This window comes from Triticum dicoccoides, chromosome 1B, assembly GCF_002162155.2.
Source record: "Triticum dicoccoides isolate Atlit2015 ecotype Zavitan chromosome 1B, WEW_v2.0, whole genome shotgun sequence".
Lineage (NCBI taxonomy): Eukaryota > Viridiplantae > Streptophyta > Magnoliopsida > Poales > Poaceae > Triticum > Triticum dicoccoides.
In genome coordinates, this window is record NC_041381.1 from 101,049,725 (window position 1) to 101,071,631 (window position 21,907).

Consider the following 21,907-nt stretch of genomic DNA (forward strand, 5'->3'; position numbering starts at 1 on the left):
GAGGGCGCAAAAGTGGGCGGCCACCAAGACGATGGAGCGCCACGAGCTAATGCCGGAGGCACACCCTTTTGAGGAGTCATCATGGGCAGACATCCATGGAGACGTGGAGGCAACTCAACGCCTCCGTGCTAATACCGTCAACGGGAGGGCTAGTGCGACATCCTTTCATCCTCTATCCAGCTCGGCTCCCACTCGGAGCCGCCAACACCACGACGCACCGAGGTAACGCTACCTGAAGGATTGGAGGCCATCTCCCACAACCCGCGTAGGCTCATGGTTGCAGGTAGGATGAGGTGCCAATCGCCATGTCATCATCATTAACATGAGCGCCTCGATGACAGTCTTCACCAATTCACCACTTAGAGTGGGGGCATCCTAACATGCCCCCATGTTCGAAACGATGGTCATGACATCAAGATGATGAGAGAAACCCTCGACCCACTCAACGGTGGAAGCCATGGGACCTCCACAAGAAACACTTCCAGCACTACACGCATCCCGCCTAGGCGGGGGGCTTGGCCACAACTCAAGGTGACGGCGGACAGGGCTACATCACCCACTCGACACCATGCACCACCCTGTTCTCTCTAGGTGAAGCATCATTGATGCGGCCACAAACTGGAGCTCTCCCGACGTGATACGTGACTGGTCCAAGGTGGGGGTTGTTCACCCATCGCCAATATGGAGCTATCCTGAGGTGGTGCATTGTCCACACCACCAACATCGTGAAGCTTGCCCAAGGTGTGGAGATTCATCTACATCACCGTCGCTGACATGGAGTGCCCCAAGGCAGGGCGCTATCTACACCGCCATCAACATGGAGCGCCCCGAAGGTAGGGTGCCATATACCTCCGTTGGCATGGAGCTTGGCTAGGCGGAGCTCTTTCTTCTCCACCGTTGACACAAATATCTCAAAAGATGGGGCGGCTTTTGGTCCATCATCCCACAGCTTTCCAAGGTGGGGATATCATCTACGTTGCTGCCTCCCACTCGGAGCTTGGTCCGGGCGGGGCTTGGTCTAAACCGCCGCCAACAAGGAGCTTAGCCTTGGGTGGTGGTCGGTCTACACCGTCACAGACATGTTAACGCCCCAGAGGAGCGTCATCTACATCGTCACCAACACTAAGCTCGCCTAAGGGTGAGCGCCGTCTACACCATCTTGGATCCCCAAAGGCGGGCATGACTTTTGCGCTTCTACCAACAGGGGGCTCGACCAAGGCGTGGTGACGTCCACACCGCCGCCAATGTGGAGTTCACCAGACATGGAGCATCGTCCAGACTGCCTCCAACGTGAAGCATCGCCCGAACACGGGTGCCATTTACATAGCCTCGGAGCAAGCCTATGGTGGGCGTGCCACTAGCTCCTCGCCAACATGGAGCGCACCAAAAGTTGGGCTCCATCTACACCACCCATTACCATGTTGGAGGCGTCACCATCAATCTCCAACATAACGAGGAATGCTGCTACATCAACTTGCCATCACCATCTTCATCGACGTCACACTCGGCGGGGATGCCGACTACATTAGCATGCTGCCATCCAACTACATCGACACGGCGTCGCAATCTTCATCTAGCGAGGGTGCGGTCTACATCGATGTCGACGGATGTCCACATGGCGTCGTCATCTTCTTTGACTTACTACCTGGCCAGGACACAGACTACACCGGCATGCCGCCTTTCTTCTACACCGAGCTAAGGTCGTCCCTGTAACTGCGACGCCCCAAGGTCTACATCGCCGAGCTAGTATTATCGTCATCTTTAAGCACCACTATTATGCGGAAACACGCAAGTCTTCTCCAACTCCTACATCAACATACTTCCCCGACATCGTCCAAGCTCCGACGAGGCAAAGCTATACGCCATCGACATGTCTTTTTTTCTGATGAAGCAATCCATATATTGCAAGGCACCAACAAGGCGAAGGCAAGTCATCCAGTTCGACACCGACAAGGCGGACACCACCAGGCCGGGCACCGACGAGGCGAAGGCCTCCCACTTCATCATCGTATAATTGACAAGACGAAGGTATATGGCTAAGCATGGCCGGAGCGATGGGCGTACCGCTCTCCCCTTCACTTCATCACCACATCCCCACCATCTACACCAATCCAACAGGGCGATCAAAGCCTTCTGCAAGACTTTCTGCAAGATACTCACGAAGATGGAGAAAAGGAATAGGAGAGACTGGCATGACCGTCTGTTCGAGTCCTTGTGGGGCGTACCGCATTGTGGTCTGTACCCCAACATAGGCGATCCCGTTTTCTCTTGTTTATGGGAGTGAGGCGGTCCTACCACTGGAGGTCCAGCTAGCCTCTTTGAGGGTGGCTATCCAAGATGAGATCACCCAAGACGAACGGGTACAACTACGGTTCCAGGAGCTCGACGCCTTTGAAGAGGGGCGACTTCATGCCCTGCAGAACCTGGAGCTTTACCGCCTGAATATGGTGAGAGCTTACGACAAGCTCGTCAAGCAATGTGTCTTCCGTAAAGGCGCGTTGATCCTCGTGCTCAGGTGGCCCATCATCGTGACACACAATATGAAGCGCAAGTTCGAGCCAAAGTGGGAAGGACCATACGTCATCAAGCAAGTCTATGACGGGGGAGCATACCAGCTCGTCGATTCCCATGGAGTCCGACCTATGCCCCCAATTCAACGGAAGGTTCCTAAAAATATTTTTTTCTTTTTTTTTGCTTCTTTTGTTGCCTTCTGGATTCCGGTTGGGGAAACGTTTTGTTCTGTGGGCTTTCGGATCCATGATGCATTCTCCTTAGTATTTCGTGGATATATCTAGTTTTCCCCAATTTTTATGGACTAAGTCCAACAAAAAAATGGCTTCCCCCTATCGCACTACACTATTGATTGAAGTTTTGGCTACCCTAGGACTTGTTGGAGGGCGGCACAACGTGTCAAGTTGCAGGTGGAGCGGCTCCTACACCCACAATGCACGACATGTACCAGGTGTATGCTTCCGGAGGCAGCGGAGATGATTACTTGGGCACTTCTGAGTATTGATACCCACGCTCTTCTTGTTTCCCGGCACCTCGTGCTCACAGAGGCTCACACTCCAGGGAAGACTATAGGAAAAGATCATGGAGGACTGCCTGACCCAACACAAGTTGGTTTGGTGTGTAGTCACATGGCAACCCTGGGATGCGCCACCAGAAGCCCCAGATAATGTGCTAGAGGGTTTTTCCTAGTCCACAGAGGTGAACAGTTCCCTTCCAAGTTCCAAAGGTGGGTCCGAAGAATCCTGGAAGAAGAGTCCCCAAGAAGTTCGAGCCGAATGTCAAAACAAGTATGTGAAGTCCGCGGCCAATCAATCATCCGCGTGAGCAATAAGATGAAATTCTTAAAATCCAAGAAGCAAATTCAAGAAAGAAAATCCCAACAGTCCAAGAAGCAATCAAGCGTTCCCAAGCAGGAAGGGACCCACTTGAAGGAAGGCGGGAGGTAGCTGTTCACCACCCCTCAATATGCATGAAAAAAATCTCCAAGCTGTTGTCCCAAAACCATTTACCCTGAACTTATCACACCCAAGTCTCTGGGCTCATGGGGCGTGTGCAGGGGGCATGTTGAGCTGTGGGGGCCCTCAGTATGATGATGGGCTAGAGTATGAATTTGTATTGCCTCTTGGAAGCATCCTGAAACACGGCGTCTTCACACACGTACACCGAAGCTCATTTCAGTTGTTGATTTGCAACCGTCAAGGTCTTTCGACGGTTCCCAATGACAAGTCCTTCGGTAGCTTTCTCGGATATCACGCCCTATAGCCGGTGTATAACGGGAAAGCTAACATTTTTAGAAACCCCCAAACTTTTTTTCTCGCCTGTTTTTGTTTGGTGTTTCTAGTTGTGCTCCTCCAACATCTTTGCAGCCATGGAGAGACACTCCCTGTCATTGTCGATGGCATTCAGACAACAACCACTACATCGAACTACGTCTTGGGTGTTTGGGTGCAGCAATACCCATGCGTCCCTGACAACACCGATGACAGCTCGACAACCAATAGTCTACACCGACACGCACGATGGGTGCCAGAAGGCAATGCATGCGCTCACGAAGGTGGATCCGATTCGTCCCCGCAACCCCGTCTCCAACAACAATGAAGCATGGGGGCAACGTCAACCCCTCAATTATTCGTAAGGCCGATGGCGTCCCGGCGCACCACCAGAATTGTCACACCATGGATGGTGTGACGGTTCGCTCAACGAAGGGGAGCTATCGACGGTCTACCGATGCCTCGCCTACATCAACACAAAGAGATCATGGGAGCAGTGCAACGCGCTAGTGCGGCCAGTGTGAATCTGTGAAACCCTCCAATCAAGTCAGTTGGCACTGCAGCAGCTAAGCGGTCGCGGCGAGATTGGTAAATTTTGTGTATTCTTGTTTTCAGGACAAGGCATGTTATTTCGCCATGGAATGAAGATGAAATAGGGTTGCTTGGTTGATTGACATCGTGCCCGTTCTACGATCCAACAAGCTTCCTAAAGAACACACATGTGGATGGACAATACCTACACTAAGAAACATTGGTACTAATCAATCATCTTCTGAATGGCGCGCACGTCGTTATGGAGATGTCAACTCTGAAACGGTGCTTCAGGCTGCACATGAATCATGCGCCAAGAGCAAAATAAATATTCGTCGAGTCAAGCTCGATTTGCTTCGCACTCAAGCTCAACTCGACGAGGGGGCACTTGTTTGATGAGCTTTTGCACTACAAATAATAGATTTTTCACTACAAATAATATGAAAGTAAGAAGGGAGGATAATTATTTTTGAAAAAAAGTTATCTAAATGGTGACTTGTACCAATTAATGTTTAGGTCACATGGAGCAAGATGTGCCTATGTGTACCCATCTATATTGCATGTGCGTGGGCTTATGAACTGCACTTCGCCCAAAGTGATAGTTAATGGGCTAATGGCCGGCTAGTTAAAATTAGCCCAACATGATAAATAAATACATCCATGCACGTGCGTCAAGTGTGTACAAATACGTGTCCAAATACAAGTATACCGGCCGGCACGCCCGCGCACATACACGAACAGTACCCGCCGCGCTTGTTATGGATTGGGGCGCGCGTGTCTTTGATGCATATGCTGGCATCGGGTGTAACATACCTTTGAGCTATCCTAAAAAAATATACCTTTGAGCTTGTACGAGGCTGGTTATGCATGGAATCCAATAGAGTATTTGGAAAGTAAAGGCTTGGATGCCCCCAATAGGCAAGCGAACATCTTGCACGACACGACACGAGAGAAAAAGGAAAGTAAATCTCCCGGACGTGTACAACGCTCCGGCTGGGCAACCTTAATCTCTCCACGCCTATAAATAAAGGCAGAAGTGCTCGACCAGGGAGGAAGGAAACATCCCCATGCGGGGCACGACGTGAAGATGCGCCTGTCGCGGCGACGGACAGAGGAGAGAAGGGATGCGGCGGCGGCCACGGCGCGCCGGATTGAAGAAACTCACGCACCTCTGGGGAAGAAGTGAACTGCGTCATGGAGACGACCACACCGATAAGACGATGGCGGTGCACTCAAGGATGTCGCTGAGGAAGTCAGCAGCAGTGCATGCACAAGCAACAACAAGCATGCGCACGTGCAATAGTAGCACGGCCTTTTTTTCATTGTCTTTCTCTTACCAGGTTTCATTGGGAAGGAGACGTGTACACGGTGGTGGCGTTGGACTCATGTACGCAGAGAAGAGAAGGCGACACACCTATGGCAACGGCGTTGAGAAGAACCTGAAGGACAGAAGGAGGAGGAACTCACGCACGCAGAAACAGAGATCGCACACAGAGGAAACGCGTCCGTGGCGGCGGCGGCGACGACGAGACGCGCCCGTGGCGGCAGTGTCGAGGGCGAGACGTGCTCATGGCGTTGGCGCGTGTGCCAACAGGTGCAGCAACAACACCTTCACACCACACGCGAGGAAGCACAGCGGTGACGCAGCAGCCGCAACACGCTGACGACGAAGGGCAGCAGACACACGATGGTTGTGGCCGCTGGGCGCTCTCTTTCTATTCTTGTCTCTTACAGGTTGCTCAGCGATCGGCTACGGTGCTCTACCTTGGTGGACTACGTGTGGTTGGCGAACAGGTCTCTCCGACGCAAAGGACTACGACGAACAGGTCCACGGTAAACAAGTTCATGGCAAACGAGACACCGGCGTATAAGTCTCGCACCATACTTTCCGGAGGAGATGCCGTGGCGAAATTGGAGCTCACGACGGTGTAGCCCGAGTCAAGTCCAAGGCGAATAGGTCTCTCCAGTGCAAAGGTGCATGGTGTGCCGATCATGGTGCATAAGTTAGGTATCTTGCTTCCCACAGGAGACGACATAGCGGAACAGGAACTCGCGACGATGTAGTCCAAGTCAAGTCCATGGCGAACAGGTCTCTCCGATGCTCAGGTCCATGGCGTTCCGATCATGATGCACAGGGCGGATATCTTGCTTCTTGGAGGAGACGACGTGGCGGAACCGGTGCTCACGACGATGCAGCCCGAGACCGGTCCCACCTTTGAAGGTGCACCCACCATGGTAGACAGGTCCTTGGCATACAGGTCTTGGTGTGATACTTGTCTTGGCAAACCACTGAATATGGCGTTTAGCTGAGACGAGGCACCAACCATGGCGGACAGGTCCTCGACGAACAGGTCTATCAGATGTACATGTCCATGGCGTCCCCGGCGTACAGGTCACCCTTTGGTGTAGCACCTGCCAAGGCGACGCGACCTCTACGACGCCACCGTTCATCGACCCTGTAAGCCGGCGCCCTTGTCCTAGCAGAACAATCAAGATGGTGTCTGGCTAATACAAGGCGATGCAACCACTACGATCATCTATATCCACAAGTTCGCCAGGCGGTGCCCCCTGATAAAGCGAATTGCCATAGACTTGGCATCCAATCAAGTGAGGCGCACCCATCTCGGCGGATAGGCCATTGGCGCACATGTCCATGGTGTCGTCGGCATACAGGTCACCGTTTGGCGTAGCACCAACCAAGGTGACGCGGTCTCCAAGACACCACCTTTCTACGGCCCTGTGAGGCGGTGCCCTTTGTCTTGACGGACCGCCGAATACTCGGCGTCTAGCTGTGATGAGTCACCAACCACACTGGCCATGCCGATGTTAGCGTGCGACGGTTTTACACCGATGCCGGTCTCCTAAGCAACTTACTCCCGCGAGGCATACCCCTTGCATACCCCGACGAATCCGCTAGGTCGTCTAGAAGTCCGAGCTGAGCAGGACCCATGCAACGTCAACCCCAACTACATCATCGCCGCCAAGACCGACGAGGCGCGACGGCGAGGGCGGATGTGGCTAGCACAAAGCCATGTTTTGAGCGGCACATGTATCGACGAGGACACGGGCTCTGCCGCTACCCATACACCACCATCATCATGCATGGAGAACGCAAGACGAAGATGAGAGACGACCACACGGCTTAATCGGAGGTGTCTCGCGGAGTAACCCGCGGGAGTAATTAACCGGGAGCCTTCCGAGGCCCTGGGAACCAAGAGACCGCAATCGCTACAGTCAGGCAGGCCGTGCTAGTAGGCCATGGAGCGCATATGTAAAGGGAGCTAGTAATTTTGTTTCTCCGATGAGAGATTAATAATATGCATGTTTCCCTATGTTTATTTGTGTACTGGCACGCCCGCAATATTTTATTTTCCCTGGAGTGTAGAGAGATAATAATACCATAACCCACATTATTTTTATTATTTCTCGTGGCAAACAGCAGCATAGTAGCGTAAGTATTTCCCTCCGTTTTTGAGAACCAAGGTATCAATCCAGTAGGAGGCTCCTCACAAGTCCCACGAACCTACACAAACAAACAAAGAACTCGCAACCAACGCGATAAATGGGTTGTCAATCCCTTCACGGCCACTTGCGAAAGTGAGATCTGATAGAGATAATATGATAAGATAAATATATTTTTGGTATTTTATAATATAGATGCTGAAAATAAAGATGCAAATAAAAGTAGACCGAAAGCTTATATGATAAAAGATAGACCAGGGGGCCATAGGTTTCACTAGAGGCTTCTCTCAAGATAGCATAAGTATTACGGTGGGTGAACAAATTACTGTCTAGCAATTGATAGAAAAGCGAATAATTATGAGATTATCTAGGCATGATCATGTATATAGGCATCACGTCCGTGACAAGTAGATCGACTCCTGCCTGCATTTACTACTATTACTCCACACATCGACCGCTATCCAACATGCATCTAGAGTATTAAGTTCATAAGAACAGAGTAACGCATTAAGAAAGATGACATGATGTAGAGGGATAAACTCAAGAAATATGATATAAACCCCATCTTTTTATCCTCGATGGCAACAATACAATACGTGCCTTGCAACCCTTTCTGTCACTGGGTAAGGACACCGCAAGATTGAACCCAAAGCTAAGCACTTCTCCCAGGCCAAACCAAACCGATAATTCAAAGAGACTTGCGAAGATAAGTCAATCATACATAAAAGAATTCAGAGAAGATTCAAATATTATTCATAGATAAACTTGATCATAAACCCACAATTCATCGGATCTCGACAAACACACCACAAAAGGAGTTTACATCGAATAGATCTCCACAAGAGAGAGGGAGAACATTGTATTGAGATACAAAAAGAGAGAAGAAGCCATTGAGGGAGTCCTGGATAAGGGGGTATCCGGACTGCCGGACTATATACTTTGGCTGGACTGTTGGACCATGAAGATACAAGATAAAAGACTTCGTCTCGTGTCCAGATGGGACTCTCCTTGGCGTGGAAGGCAAGCTTGGCAATTCGGATGTAGATCTCTTTCTCTGTAAACCAACCTTGTGTAACCCTAGCCCCCTCCGGTGTCTATATAAACTGGAGGGTTTAGTCCATAGGACTCACGATCATCATCAACAATCATACCATAGGCTAACTTCTATGGTTTAGCCTCTCTGATCTCGTGGTAGATCAACTCTTGTAACACTTATATCATCAAGATCAATCAAGCAGGAAGTAGGGTATTACCTCCATCGAGAGGGCCCAAACCTGGGTAAACATCGTGTCCCCCGCCTCCTGTTACCATTAGCCTTAGACGCACAGTTCGGGACTCCCTACCCGAGATCCGCCGGTTTTGACACCGACATTGGTGCTTTCATTGAGAGTTCCTCTGTCCGTCGCTACAAGGTTAGATGGCTTCTCCGACCTTCAACCACGCTGTCCTAGGCGAGACTTTTCTTTCCGGACAGATCCTCGTGTTCGGCGGCTTCGCACTGCAGGCCAATTCGCTTGATCATCTGGAGCAGATCGATAACTACGCCCCCGGCCATCAGGTCAGGTTTGGAAACCTAGACTACGCCGCCGACATCCGTGGAGACTTGATCTTCGACGGATTCAGACCTGTGTCAGGAGCGCCGAACAATCACGACATGCACGATCTAGATCGGCAGTCGGACAGTATTCGGGACATCGCGCCTGCTACCGCTCCGGACTCCGTTCCAGAGCGGGTCGTGCCTTCCAAGGACGGGTGGATGGACCCCGCCCTGAAGGTCGTATACTCCCCGGCGTTGGAGCCGAACACAAACTCCTATCCTAAAAGGATCTGTGTCTCCGGACCCCCGGACTCATCTCCAGTAGTGTGTTCCGGACCGCGTGCACTCTTGCCATTGGGCCTAACAGGGCTCCAGTCATGGAGTTCACCGCCGCGGATATCTTCCAGCACTCACCCTTCGGAGACATGTTGGATCCATTAAAGTCTTTCTCTTTGTCAAGAGACCCCTAGCCAAACTATGTACGACCCGTGTGGGATACGGAGGACGAGGAAAATCTCAACCCACCCACCACCCACTTTATAGCCACTGTCGACGACCTAACAGACATGCTTGACATCTCCCCCAATAACATCAACGGTATGGACGTTGATGCAGGGGAAGATCCGGAACCACCGCCCACACGATGCTGGACTGCCACTTCATCATACGACGTCTACATGGTGGACACACCCAAAGAGGACAATAGTGACAAAAAGGACACAGCGGGGGATAAACCCCCCAGGCAAAAGCAAAAACGACAGTGTAAGCGCCGCCTCAGGTCCAGTCACAACAAAAATAGCGATAACAATCCAAAACAGGATGACACTCCGGTTGATTCCGAAGGCAACAACGACCATGGGGATCTAGCGATGGAGCAGGATAAACCAGGTCAGGCCGAACACAGCCCAGAGCAGACGCCCGATTTAGAGGGCCGAATTCATCACACTACCTCCAAAGAAGCTAACAGTCCAGTTGACGATGCGTTCATCATCCCGGAAGAACATTCCAAGCAAGACAAACTCCGCAGAAAACTCCTGGCAACAGTGCAGAGCCTGAAGAAGCAGAGGCAAAGACTCAAGGTCGCGCAGGACACGCTCAACCGACGATGGAATAAGGTGCTGGACAGCGAAGGAAAACACGGCGATAATCGCCACACAAAGAGCTACCCAAAGCGCAAAGTGCTACCCGAATTCGACAATGAAGCTGCAGCACCTGTCCGGCCCAAAAACAATACGGCTACTCAGCCGGACCAACCAACTCATGGCTGCGATAGAGCAGCCATGGATACCGCACGTGATTTACGAGAGCTCCTGTACAAAAAGGCCAGTGCGGCCAGGTCCATCTATGGGTCCAGAGGACAGGCTCCGGTGCGGGATCATGGTCACCGCAGCGATCATGCCGATCGAATACCAGTCCGGAATCAACACCGGGAGAAACAACGACCGACAGCAGGCCGCGACACAGCCAGATACAGAGGGGCTGCACACCCCCTATGCTTCACGGATGAGGTGATGGATCATGAATTTCCACAAGGATTTAAACCCGTGAATATAGAGTCATACGACGGAACGACGGACCCTGGGGTCTGGATTGAAGATTTTATCCTTTACATACACATGGCTCATGGGGATGACCTCCATGCCATTAAATACCTCCCCCTCAAGTTAAAAGGACCAGCGCGTCATTGGTTGAAAAGCCTCCCCAAAAACTCAATTGGAAGTTGGGAGGAACTTGAGGACGCTTTCAGGGCCAATGAGGGAATCCTGGACTAGGGGGTGTCCGGATAGCCGAACTATCATCATCGGCCGGACGCCAAGACTATGAAGATACAAGATTGAAGACTTCGTCCCGTGTCCGGATGGGACTTTCCTTGGCGTCGAAGACAAGCTTGGCGATACGGATATGTAGATCTCCTACCATTGTAACCGACTCTGTGTAACCCTAGCCCTCTCCGGTGTCTATATAAACCGGATGGCTTTAGTCCATAGGACGAACAACAATCATACCATAGGCTAGCTTCTAGGGTTTAGCCTCCTTGATCTCGTGGTAGATCTACTCTTGTAATACCCACATCATCAATATCAATCAAGCAGGACGTAGGGTTTTACCTCCATCAAGAGGGCCCGAACCTGGGTAAAACATCGTGTCCCCTGTCTCCTGTTACCATCCGCCTAGACGCACAGTTCGGGACCCCCTACCCGAGACCCGCCGGTTTTGACACCGACATTGGTGCTTTCATTGAGAGTTCCTCTGTGTCGTCACCGATAGGCTCGATGGCTTCTTCGATCATCAACAACGATGCAGTCCAAGGTGAGACCTTCCTCCCCGGACAGATCTTTGTATTCGGCGGCTTTGCACTGCGGGCCAATTCGCTTGGCCATCTGGAGCAGATCGAAAGCTACGCCCCTGGCTGTCAGGTCAGATTTGGAAGTTTGAACTTCACGGCTGACATCTGCGGGGACTTGATCTTCGATGGATTCGAGCCACAGCCGAGCGCGCCGCACTATCACGACGGGCATGACTTAGCTCTGCAGCCGGACAGTAACCTGGAGGCCGCACACGAGTCCGCTTTGATCTTCAATTCGGAGCCGGCTGTGCAGATCGAGGACGGGTGGCTAGACACCGCCTCGGGGGCTGCAACCTCTACGGTGATAGAGCCGAACACTGACGTTGTCCCTCATGAAGCTCGTGACTCCGAGGTGCCGGACTCCTTGCCGGACTCCGAACCTCCCGCGCCCCCTCCAGTCGAATCCAATTGGGCGCCGGTCATGGAGTTCACCGCTGCGGACATCTTTCAACACTCACCTTTTAGCGACATCTTGAGTTCGCTAAAGTATCTCTCATTATCAAGGGAGCCCTGGCCGGACTGCGGTCAGGACGGTTGGGATGCGGACGACGAAGAAATTCAAAGCCCACCCACCACCCACTTAGTAGCCACTATCGATGATCTAACCGACATGCTAGACTTTGACTCCGAAGACATCGACGGTATGGACGATGATGCCGGAGACGACCAAGAACCAGCGCCTACTCGGCACTGGAAAGCCACCTCATCATATGACATATACATGGTGGATATCCCAAAGGATGGAAATGGTGAAGGAACAGCGGAGGATGACCCCTCCAAGAAACATCCCAAGCGCCGGCGTCAGCGGCGCCGCTCTAAATCCCGCCACAACAAGAATGGAGATTCCTGCACCGGAGATAATAACACCCCAGACAGTGCCGAAGACAACCCCCTCCAGCAAGATTCAGCGCAGGAGGACGGAGACACCAGCCCTCATGAGAAGGCAGCAGACGAAGAAGTAGAGGATTACATGCCTCCCTCCGGAGACGAGGCAAGCCTCGATGACGACGAATTTGTCGTGCCTGAGGATCCCGTCGAACAAGAGCGTTTTAAACGCAGGCTTATGGCCACGGCAAACAGCCTCAAGAAAAAGCAGCAGCATCTTAGAGCTGATCAAGACCTGCTAGCCGACAGATGGACTGAAGTCCTTGCGGCCGAAGAGCATGAGCTCGACCACCCCTCCAAAAGCTACCCTAAACGCAAGCTGCTCCCCCGATTAGAGGAGGAGGCATATGAACCTGCATCACCAGCAGACAATACGGTTGACCGACCACCCCGTGGCCGCGACAGAGAGGCCTCTAGGCCCTCCACCAGAACCGTACCCCGGCATCGCTCGAAAAGCACAAGGCCACAGGGGAATGCTCCGGACTTGCGAGATATATTGGAGGATAAGGCAAGACAATCAAGATCGATCTATGGATTGCGTGGGCGCCCCATGATACGCGACGACAACCGTCGCGCCGGACACAGTAAGTCCGGCCGGGCCGAACAAAATACACAAAGCTCTTTTGAACTCCGTCGTGATATCGCCCAATACAGAGGCGCCGCACACCCACTATGCTTCTCAGATGAAGTAATGGGTCATCAAATCCCCGAAGGGTTTAAACCCGTGAACATTGAATCTTATGATGGCACAACAGACCCCGCGGTTTGGATCGAGGACTATCTCCTTCATATCCACATGGCCCGCGGTGATGATCTCCACGCCATCAAATATCTCCCACTCAAGCTTAAAGGACCAGCCCGGCATTGGCTTAACAGCTTGCCAGCAGAGTCAATTGGGAGCTGGGAAGACCTGGAAGCCGCATTTCTCGATAACTTCCAAGGCACGTACGTGCAACCACCAGACGCTGACGACCTAAGCCATATAATTCAGCAGCCAGACGAATCGGCCAGACAATTCTGGACACGGTTCTTAACCAAGAAAAATCAAATCGTCGATTGTCCGGATGCGGAGGCCCTCTCGGCTTTCAAACATAACATCCGCGACGAGTGGCTTGCCAGGCACCTGGGACAGGAAAAGCCGAAATCCATGGCAGCCCTCACATCACTCATGACCTGCTTCTGCGCGGGTGAGGATAGCTGGCTAGCACGCAGCAACAACCTCAGTAAAAATTCTGACAGTCCGGATATCAAGGACCGCAATGGCAGACCACGTCGCAACAAAAACAAACGCCGCATTAACGGCTAGAATAGTGAGGATACGGCAGTCAATGCCGGATTCAGAGGCTCTAAGCCCGGTCAATGGAAAAAGCCATTCAAAAGAACTACTCTGGGTCCGTCCAATTTGGATCGAATACTCGACCGCTCGTGCCAGATACACGGCACCCCCGAAAAGCCAGCTAACCACACCAACAGGGACTGTTGGGTATTCAAGCAGGCAGGCAAGTTAATCGCCGAAAACAACGACAAGGGGCTGCATAGCAACGACGAGGAAGAGACCCGACCACCGAACAATAGAGGACAGAAGGGTTTCCCCCCACAAGTGCGGGTGGTGAACATGATATACGCAACCCACATTCCCAAAAGGGAGCGGAAGCGTGCACTCAGGGATGTATATGCGATGGAGCCAGTTGCCCCGAAGTTCAATCCATGGTCCTCCTGCCCAATCACTTTTGACCGAAGGGACCACCCCACCAGCATCCGCCACGGCGGATTCGCTGCATTGGTTTTAGACCCAATCGTTGATGGATTTCACCTCACCAGAGTCCTGATGGACGGCGGCAGCAGCCTGAACCTGCTCTATCAGGATACAGTGCGCAAAATGCATAGACCCCTCAAGGATTAAACCTACAAAGACGACCTTTAAAGGCGTCATACCAGGTGTAGAGGCTAATTGTACAGGCTCAGTTACACTGGAAGTGGTATTCGGATCCCCGGATAACTTCCGAAGCGAAGAGTTAATCTTCGACATAGTTCCGTTCCGCAGCGGCTATCATGCTCTGCTCGGACGCACCGTGTTTGCAAAGTTCAACACGGTACCGCACTATGCATACCTTAAGCTCAAGATGCCAGGCCCTTGAGGAGTCATCACGATCAACGGAAACACTAAACGCTCTCTCCGAACGGAAGAACAAACAGAGGCTCTCGTGGCAGAAGTACAGTGCAGCCTCTTAAGGCAATTGTCGAGTCCAGCCGATAAGCGACCGGACACGGCTAAACGCGCCCGGAATAACCTACAACAAGACCACCTAGCATGTTCCGAGCACGCGTAGCAATGCGGCCCCAACCCCAGCCCCTACAAAATTTCAAGACGGGTCCTTCGCGTACATCATTACGCTCTGAAGATACCATGGGCATAGGGGGAGGGGCACGACCATGATAGGCCCAGAATGTGGCTTAACCACACCAGGGGCTCACTAGTATGTCGTTCTTTTTTCTTTTCTTTTTTACCCACAGGACCCCGTTCATCAAAGGCCCTGTCCGGCAGTAGACCTACCAAACTCACGATGCAACAGCCAGGGAAGGAGAAGGGCTACGACGAATATCCAGGTGGTCTCCATTATGAGCATGAAATCTGTTTTATACACCATTCCGCAGCCTACCCCTGGAGGGGGACATGTTTAATAGTCCCATCCCTTGCTTATCGCACCATTTGTATCGTTCTGCATTCACATCAGTATTTCTTGAATAAAAAATGCACCTTTTTTGCTTACAATTGCATTCCTTTCTTATACATATGTTCATTTATGACATGTTGCATCCGTACACTTTGGTACGGCTAAATACACCAGGGGCTCATGTTTCCCGCATCATGGTGCGATAAGTCCGAACACTTCCACAAGTGCGGCACCCCGAACTTATAGCATTATATGCATCGGCTCTGAATCATGTCTTGGGTCAATAGTTGGGTTTGCCCAGCTCCCATGTTTTGGTACCTTATGTTTCGTTGTATCGGCTAAGGTAGCACTGGGAGAACCACTGCGATTGCGCCCCAGTTGAGCTGGGCGAGCGCCTCAGTGGAGAAAGCTAAAACTGACCGTCATGATGAGGCGAGAGCCGGTCGCTGTTCGAGAGGTTTTTTCGAGTCCCTAAAGACTTATGCCGCTTAGAGCGAGGAACCGGCTTTGTCCGGCCCAGGCGTGGATAGCGCCCCAAATTCGGCCTTCCGAACACTAGGGGCTTCGCCGAAATTTAAAATTATAGAATTCTATGGCTAAGTGAGAGTGTTCAAGCATTATAAGTCCGGTTGCCTTGTTCGTTGTGTTGAGCGCCTCCCTAGATGGACCCAAAAATGGGAACAAGAGTGCTCAAATTTATCCCGAACACCCCAGCACTCGTGGCATGGGGGCCGAAGCCGACGACTTGCCATCTCTCAGATTTGATAAACGGCCGCACAGAAGGTAATATTTTAAATTAACAAGCGTTGCTTAGCGCATATGAACAAAGTTTTTAGCGCACAGGATAACAAAATGCGAGTCTACTCGAATATTACATCTTTGGAGCACTCACCCGCAATAGTGCGGGCACCCTTCAGAACAGTCTAATAATACATCTCGGGAGTACGATACTCCTTGCCCAGTGGTGGCGCGTCCGTCACAAGCTTCGCAGCATCCATCTTGCCCCAGTGCACCTTTGCGCGGGCAAGGGCCCGACGGGCACCTTCAATACAGGCGGAGTGCTTGATGACTTCAACCCATGGACACGCATCCACCAGCCGCCGCACCAGGCCGAAGTAGCTCCAAGGCACGGCCTCCTTAGGCCACAGCCGAACTATGAGGCCCCTCATGGCCTATTCGGCCACCTTGTGGAGCTCGACCAGCTGCTTCAGCTGGTCGCTAAGGGGCACCGGATGTCCGGCCTCAGCATACTGAGACCAGAAGACCTTCTCCGTCGAGCTCCCCTCCTTGGCCCGGTAGAAAGCGGCAGCATCGGACACGCTGCGAGGAAGATCTGCGAATGCTCCTGGAGAGCTCCGAATTCGGGTAAGTGATAGGTAATTCACACTCACATGCTTACTTTGCATGAAAAATGCCTTACCCGCTGCTATCTTCTTCAACGCCTTGATTTCTTGGAGGGCCTTGTAGGCTTCGGCCTTAGCGGCTTTGGCACTCTCAAGAGCCGATGCAAGCTCAGACTCTCGAGTCTTCGAGTCACGCTCCAGGCTCTCATGTTTTTCCACGAGATCCTGGAGCTCTTGCTGTACCTCCGCCACCCGCGCCTCCTGCTTTTCTCACTCGGTTCGCTCCGCGGCCGCATTACGTTCGGCGGCGGACACCGCCTACCTCAGGGTCGCCACCTCGGTCGTGGCACCTTCAATACCCATGTTATCCTTGTCACTTTTCTTGCAACCAAATCCTTTTCTGTAAGGTACAATCTTAAATACGGTGTTATTCACCTTCCTTGTCCTCGAGCTGTTTCTTGGCACGGCCGAGCTCATTCTTGGACCGCTCGAGGCTTTGCTTCAAAGTATTGACCTCCGCAGTCAGTGCGGCAGAGGTCAGCAGCACAGCCTGCAACCCCATATTGACATATTTCATAACTCCTACGTATATCTTTTTAGATCCTCAGTCCGACTTTTCTTTACAAATACCGAACCGAGCATCAGGGGGTACTTTCTATGCGGTACTATTCTACATATATCAAAATTCTTACCTCAAAGCCTGTTAGAAGGCTGCTGCAGGCTTCGGTCAGCCCGCTCTTGGCGAGCTGAACCTTCTGAATCACCGCACTCATGAAAGTGCGGTGTTCCTCTTTGATGGAGGCGCCGTTGAGCGCCTCTAGCAAGCTATCCGGCGCCTCCGGTTGGACGGAGGCCGCTGGCGTCGTGGTCTTGCCCTTCTTACGAAGGGGCCGCCCGGCGGACTCCGGAGCCACTTCAGGTTCCGGTGCGGAGTCCGGCGCAAAGTCCGGGAGGTTGCCCTCCGGCACCTCCGAGGCCTCCCCCTCCTGGCGGGTCCCTTCCCGGGATCCCACCTCGGCATCATCCGCATCACGGGGGGTGGAGGCGGTCGAAAGGGAATCCATATCCGACGCACCCAAGGACCCGCTCGACGAAGCAGGAAAATCATCCTTGGGCGGACTGCAGGGTTTTATGCGGCATTAGAAAGACACTATGTGGCGAAAAGAAAAACCATGAAGTTATTCGGGAGTCCGGATACTTACGATCTCGCCAGGGGCTTGGCCCTTGGAGGCCAATCCTCGTCGTCATCACTAGCGTTGGCAGAGCAGTCCGGGGGAAGAGTCTTTCCCTTCTTGGACCCTTCGGCCCCCCTTGTTGGGGAAGCCTTCCTTTTCTTCCCTCTCCCCGCTGGGGGAGAGGCCTTCTTCTTCTCCTCCTCGCCTTTGTGGGAGGAGTCTTCCTCGGAGTCATCGTCCGATGACACCTGAAAATGGGAACTCTTCCGAGTGCCCGTGGCCTTCTTCTTGGCCTTCTTCTTCGGCACCACGTGGGGTGCCGGAGCCAGCAGCCCCGTTAAGCGGACGTCCGCTGGGTCCTCTGGCAATGGGGCCGGACAGATAGTCTGTTCAGCCTTCTTCAGCCAGTCCTGTCAGAGGAGAGGGAGTTTAGATCTCGCATAGAGTCAAACTATGGAAAACAAGTGTCCCGTAAAGGGGAAGATCGCTTACCTCGCTCGCCGGACGCTGCGAGCTGAATCCGCGATCTTTGGTAGCGGATGCGGGGGCCTCGGCACATTTAAACAGCACCCTCCAGACATCTTCGTACGTAGTGTCGAAGAGCCCGCTCAAAGTCTGGTGCTGCGCCGAATCGAACTCCCACATACTGAAGCCCCGTCGTTGGCACGGGAGAATCCGGCGGATAAGCATGACCTGGACTACGTTGACAAGCTTGAGCTTCTTGTTCACTAGCTTTTTGATGCAGGCTTGGAGTCCGGTCAGCTCCTCCGAATCACCCCATGTCCGGCTGCTCTCTTTCCAAGAGGTGAGCCGTATGGGGATGCCAGATCTGAATTCGGGGGCCGCTGCCCATTCAGGGTCACGCGGCTCGGTGATATAGAACCGCCCCGATTACCACCCCTTAATGGTTTCCACGAAAGTGCCCTCAAGCCAAGTAACGTTGGGCATCTTGCCCACCATGGCGCCTCCGCACTCCGCTTGGCTACCCTTTACCACCTTCGGCTTGATACTGAAGGTCTTGAGCCACAAGCCGAAGTGGGGGTGGATGCAGAGGAAAGCCTCACACACGACGATAAACCCGAGATATTGAGGATAAAATTCGGGGCCAGATCATGGAAATCCAGGCCGTAGTAGAACATGAGCCCCCGGACAAAGGGATGGAGTGGGAAGCCCAGTCCACGGAGGAAATGGGGAAGAAATACTACCCTCTCGTGGGGTCTGGGGGTGGGGATGAGCTCTCCCTCGTCGGGGAGCCGGTGCACGATGTCGCTGGACAGATATCCGGCGCTGCGTAGCTTCTGGATGTGCCCCTCCGTAACGGAGGAGGCCATCCACTTGCCTCCCGCTCCGGACATAGTTGGAGAAGGTTGAGGTGAGATGTGCGGACTTGGGCACTGGAGCTCGAGTTCGCGAAGATGGATAAGCCAAGGAGGAAGAAGGTGCAGGTAAAAGGGTTGGATCTTTATCCCCTTATATGGGCGGACGGAAACATGCGTCCCCACCGGCCTGATAAAACTCGCTTATCTCCCAAGCGCCGCAATCAATGGTGCAGTTGGGTTACCTACGTCCGTATTGATGGGAATCCCGGAATAAGGGGAACACGATCTCTGCTTCGACAAGACGTGCCAAGGAAACCGCTTCGCTAAACACGCTGAGGTGGTACAATAAAAACGAATCAAGTAAAGGCTTGGTAGTGGTGTGACGTCACGCCACCAAATACGTCAGCAGATTGAACTTGTGTAAATATTATTCTCTCTACGGTGGTATGTGGAATTTATTTTGCAGAGCCGGACACTATCCTGGTGTTCACAATCTTCTATAAATTATTCGGAGAAGGAACCCGCCTTGCAATGCCGAAGACAACATGCGCGCCGGACTCATCGTCATTGAAGCCTGGTTCAGGGGCTACTGAGGGAGTCCTGGACTAGGGGGTGTCCGGATAGCCGAACTATCATCATTGGCCGAACGCCAAGACTATGAAGATACAAGATTGAAGACTTCGTCCCGTGTCCGGATGGGACTTTCCTTGGCGTGGAAGACAAGCTTGGCGATACGGATATGTAGATCTCCTACCATTGTAACCGACTCTCTGTAACCCTAGCCCTCTCCGGTGTCTATATAAACCGGATGGCTTTAGTCCATAGGACGAACAACAATCATACCATAGGCTAGCTTCTAGGGTTTAGCCTCCTTGATCTCGTGGTAGATCTACTCTTGTAATACCCACATCATCAATATCAATCAAGCAGGACGTAGGGTTTTACCTCCATCAACAGGGCCCGAACCTGGGTAAAACATCGTGTCCCTTGTCTCCTGTTACCATCCGCCTAGACGCACAGTTCGGGACCCCCTACCCGAGATCCGCCGGTTTTGACATCGACAGCCAACTTTCAAGGGACCTATGTCCGGCCTCCAGACGCGGACGATTTAAGTCACATAATACAACAGCCTGGAGAGTCAGCCCGGAAACTTTGGAACAGATTCCTCACGAAGAAGAATCAAATTGTCGACTATCCGGATGCTGAAGCCTTAGCGGCCTTCAAACACAGTATCCGAGTCGAGTGGCTTGCCAGACACCTCGGCCAAAAAAAGCCAAGAACGATGGCAGCCTTACCAAGCCTCATGACCCGATTTTGTGCGGGTGACTGGTTGTCTGTAAAGGCACCAGCGACCCAGGAACATCTGAAACTCGAGATGGCAACGGGAAGCCATGACACACCAAGAACAAGCGTCGAAACAACGACAGTCCGGACAACATAGCAGTCAACGCCGGATTCAGGGGCCCTCGACCCGGTCAAGGAAAAAAGCCATTTAACGACAGTAAAGAGGAACCATCCGGCCTGAACAAAGTCCTGGACAGATTGTGCCAAATCCATGGTACTTCCGACAAACCTGCAAATCACACCCATAGAGAATGTTGGGTCTTCAAGCAGGCCGGCAAGTTAAACGCCGAACATAAGGGAAGGCAAAACCAAGCACAGACGAGGATGAGCCTCGCCAGCCGAACACTAGGGGCCAGAAACAATTCCCACCGGAAGTCAAAATGGTAAACATGGTACACGCAACTCACGCAGAGTTCGTAGCCCCCCAATCTAATCCCTGGGCAAATTGCCCGATCACTTTTGATCATAGGGACTATCCGGCCAGTATCCGGCACGGAGGATCGGCTACCTTGGTGCTCGACCCAATAATCGATGGATACCATCTCACTCGTGTCCTAATGGACGGCGGCAGTAGTCTTAATTTAATATATCAAGACACCATCCGCAGGATGGGGATAGACCCATCCAGAATAAATCAAAACAATGCCACCTTCAATGGAGTAATTCCAGGCATCGTGGCCCATTGTTGGGGATCCCTCGTGTTAGAAGTAACATTCGGTTCTCCCGACAACTTCAGACGCGAGAACTTACCCTTCAACATCGCTCCCTTCAGCAACGATTGTCATGCATTGCTTGGAAGACCAGCCTTTGCTTGCTTTAACGCAGTACCGAACTACGCCTACCTTGAACTAAAGATGCCCGGTCCACGAGGCGTCATGACGGTTAGCGATAACATAGAACAGTATGCGGCAGTTCTCACTGCCAGACTCTAGGCGGCCTCTCCCACCAGAACGCATGATCGGTCGTCAAGACCACGGACACGGTTAGACGAGTCCAATACACCATTTTTACAATGGCTCAGATATATCTGAGTCAGGGGCTGTACATGTGTCCCTATAAATAATACGAGGGGCTACAAACATGTAACGCAAGCTCATAATTCGGCTCGCCTCGCCGGATTTCGAACATCCTTCGAGCATAACTAACTTTTCAGACGTTCTCTTTTTTGTTCTTACAGACACTACCAGTGCGACACCCTTCCAGGATACGACACAACGGAGACACATGCGCAGACGTGCAGCAGGGCCGCACCCACAGGTTTCTCTTTAGATTAAGCCCCTACGTAAACCTTCTTTACTGTCTCTTGTTGCTCAACGTCCCATGGGAATTTCACACACCTATTCGGGACACTGGCGTTTTTGGCTTCTTTGCCACGACAGATCAATGCACGTACCTGGAATCACAGGGTCAAGGGCATTGTTTAGCCCAATATATTTTGTAAAGTCTGAATACCTTCGGGAGTGTTCGGCGTCACGAGTTTGGCCTTATATACATCAGCTCCGAATCA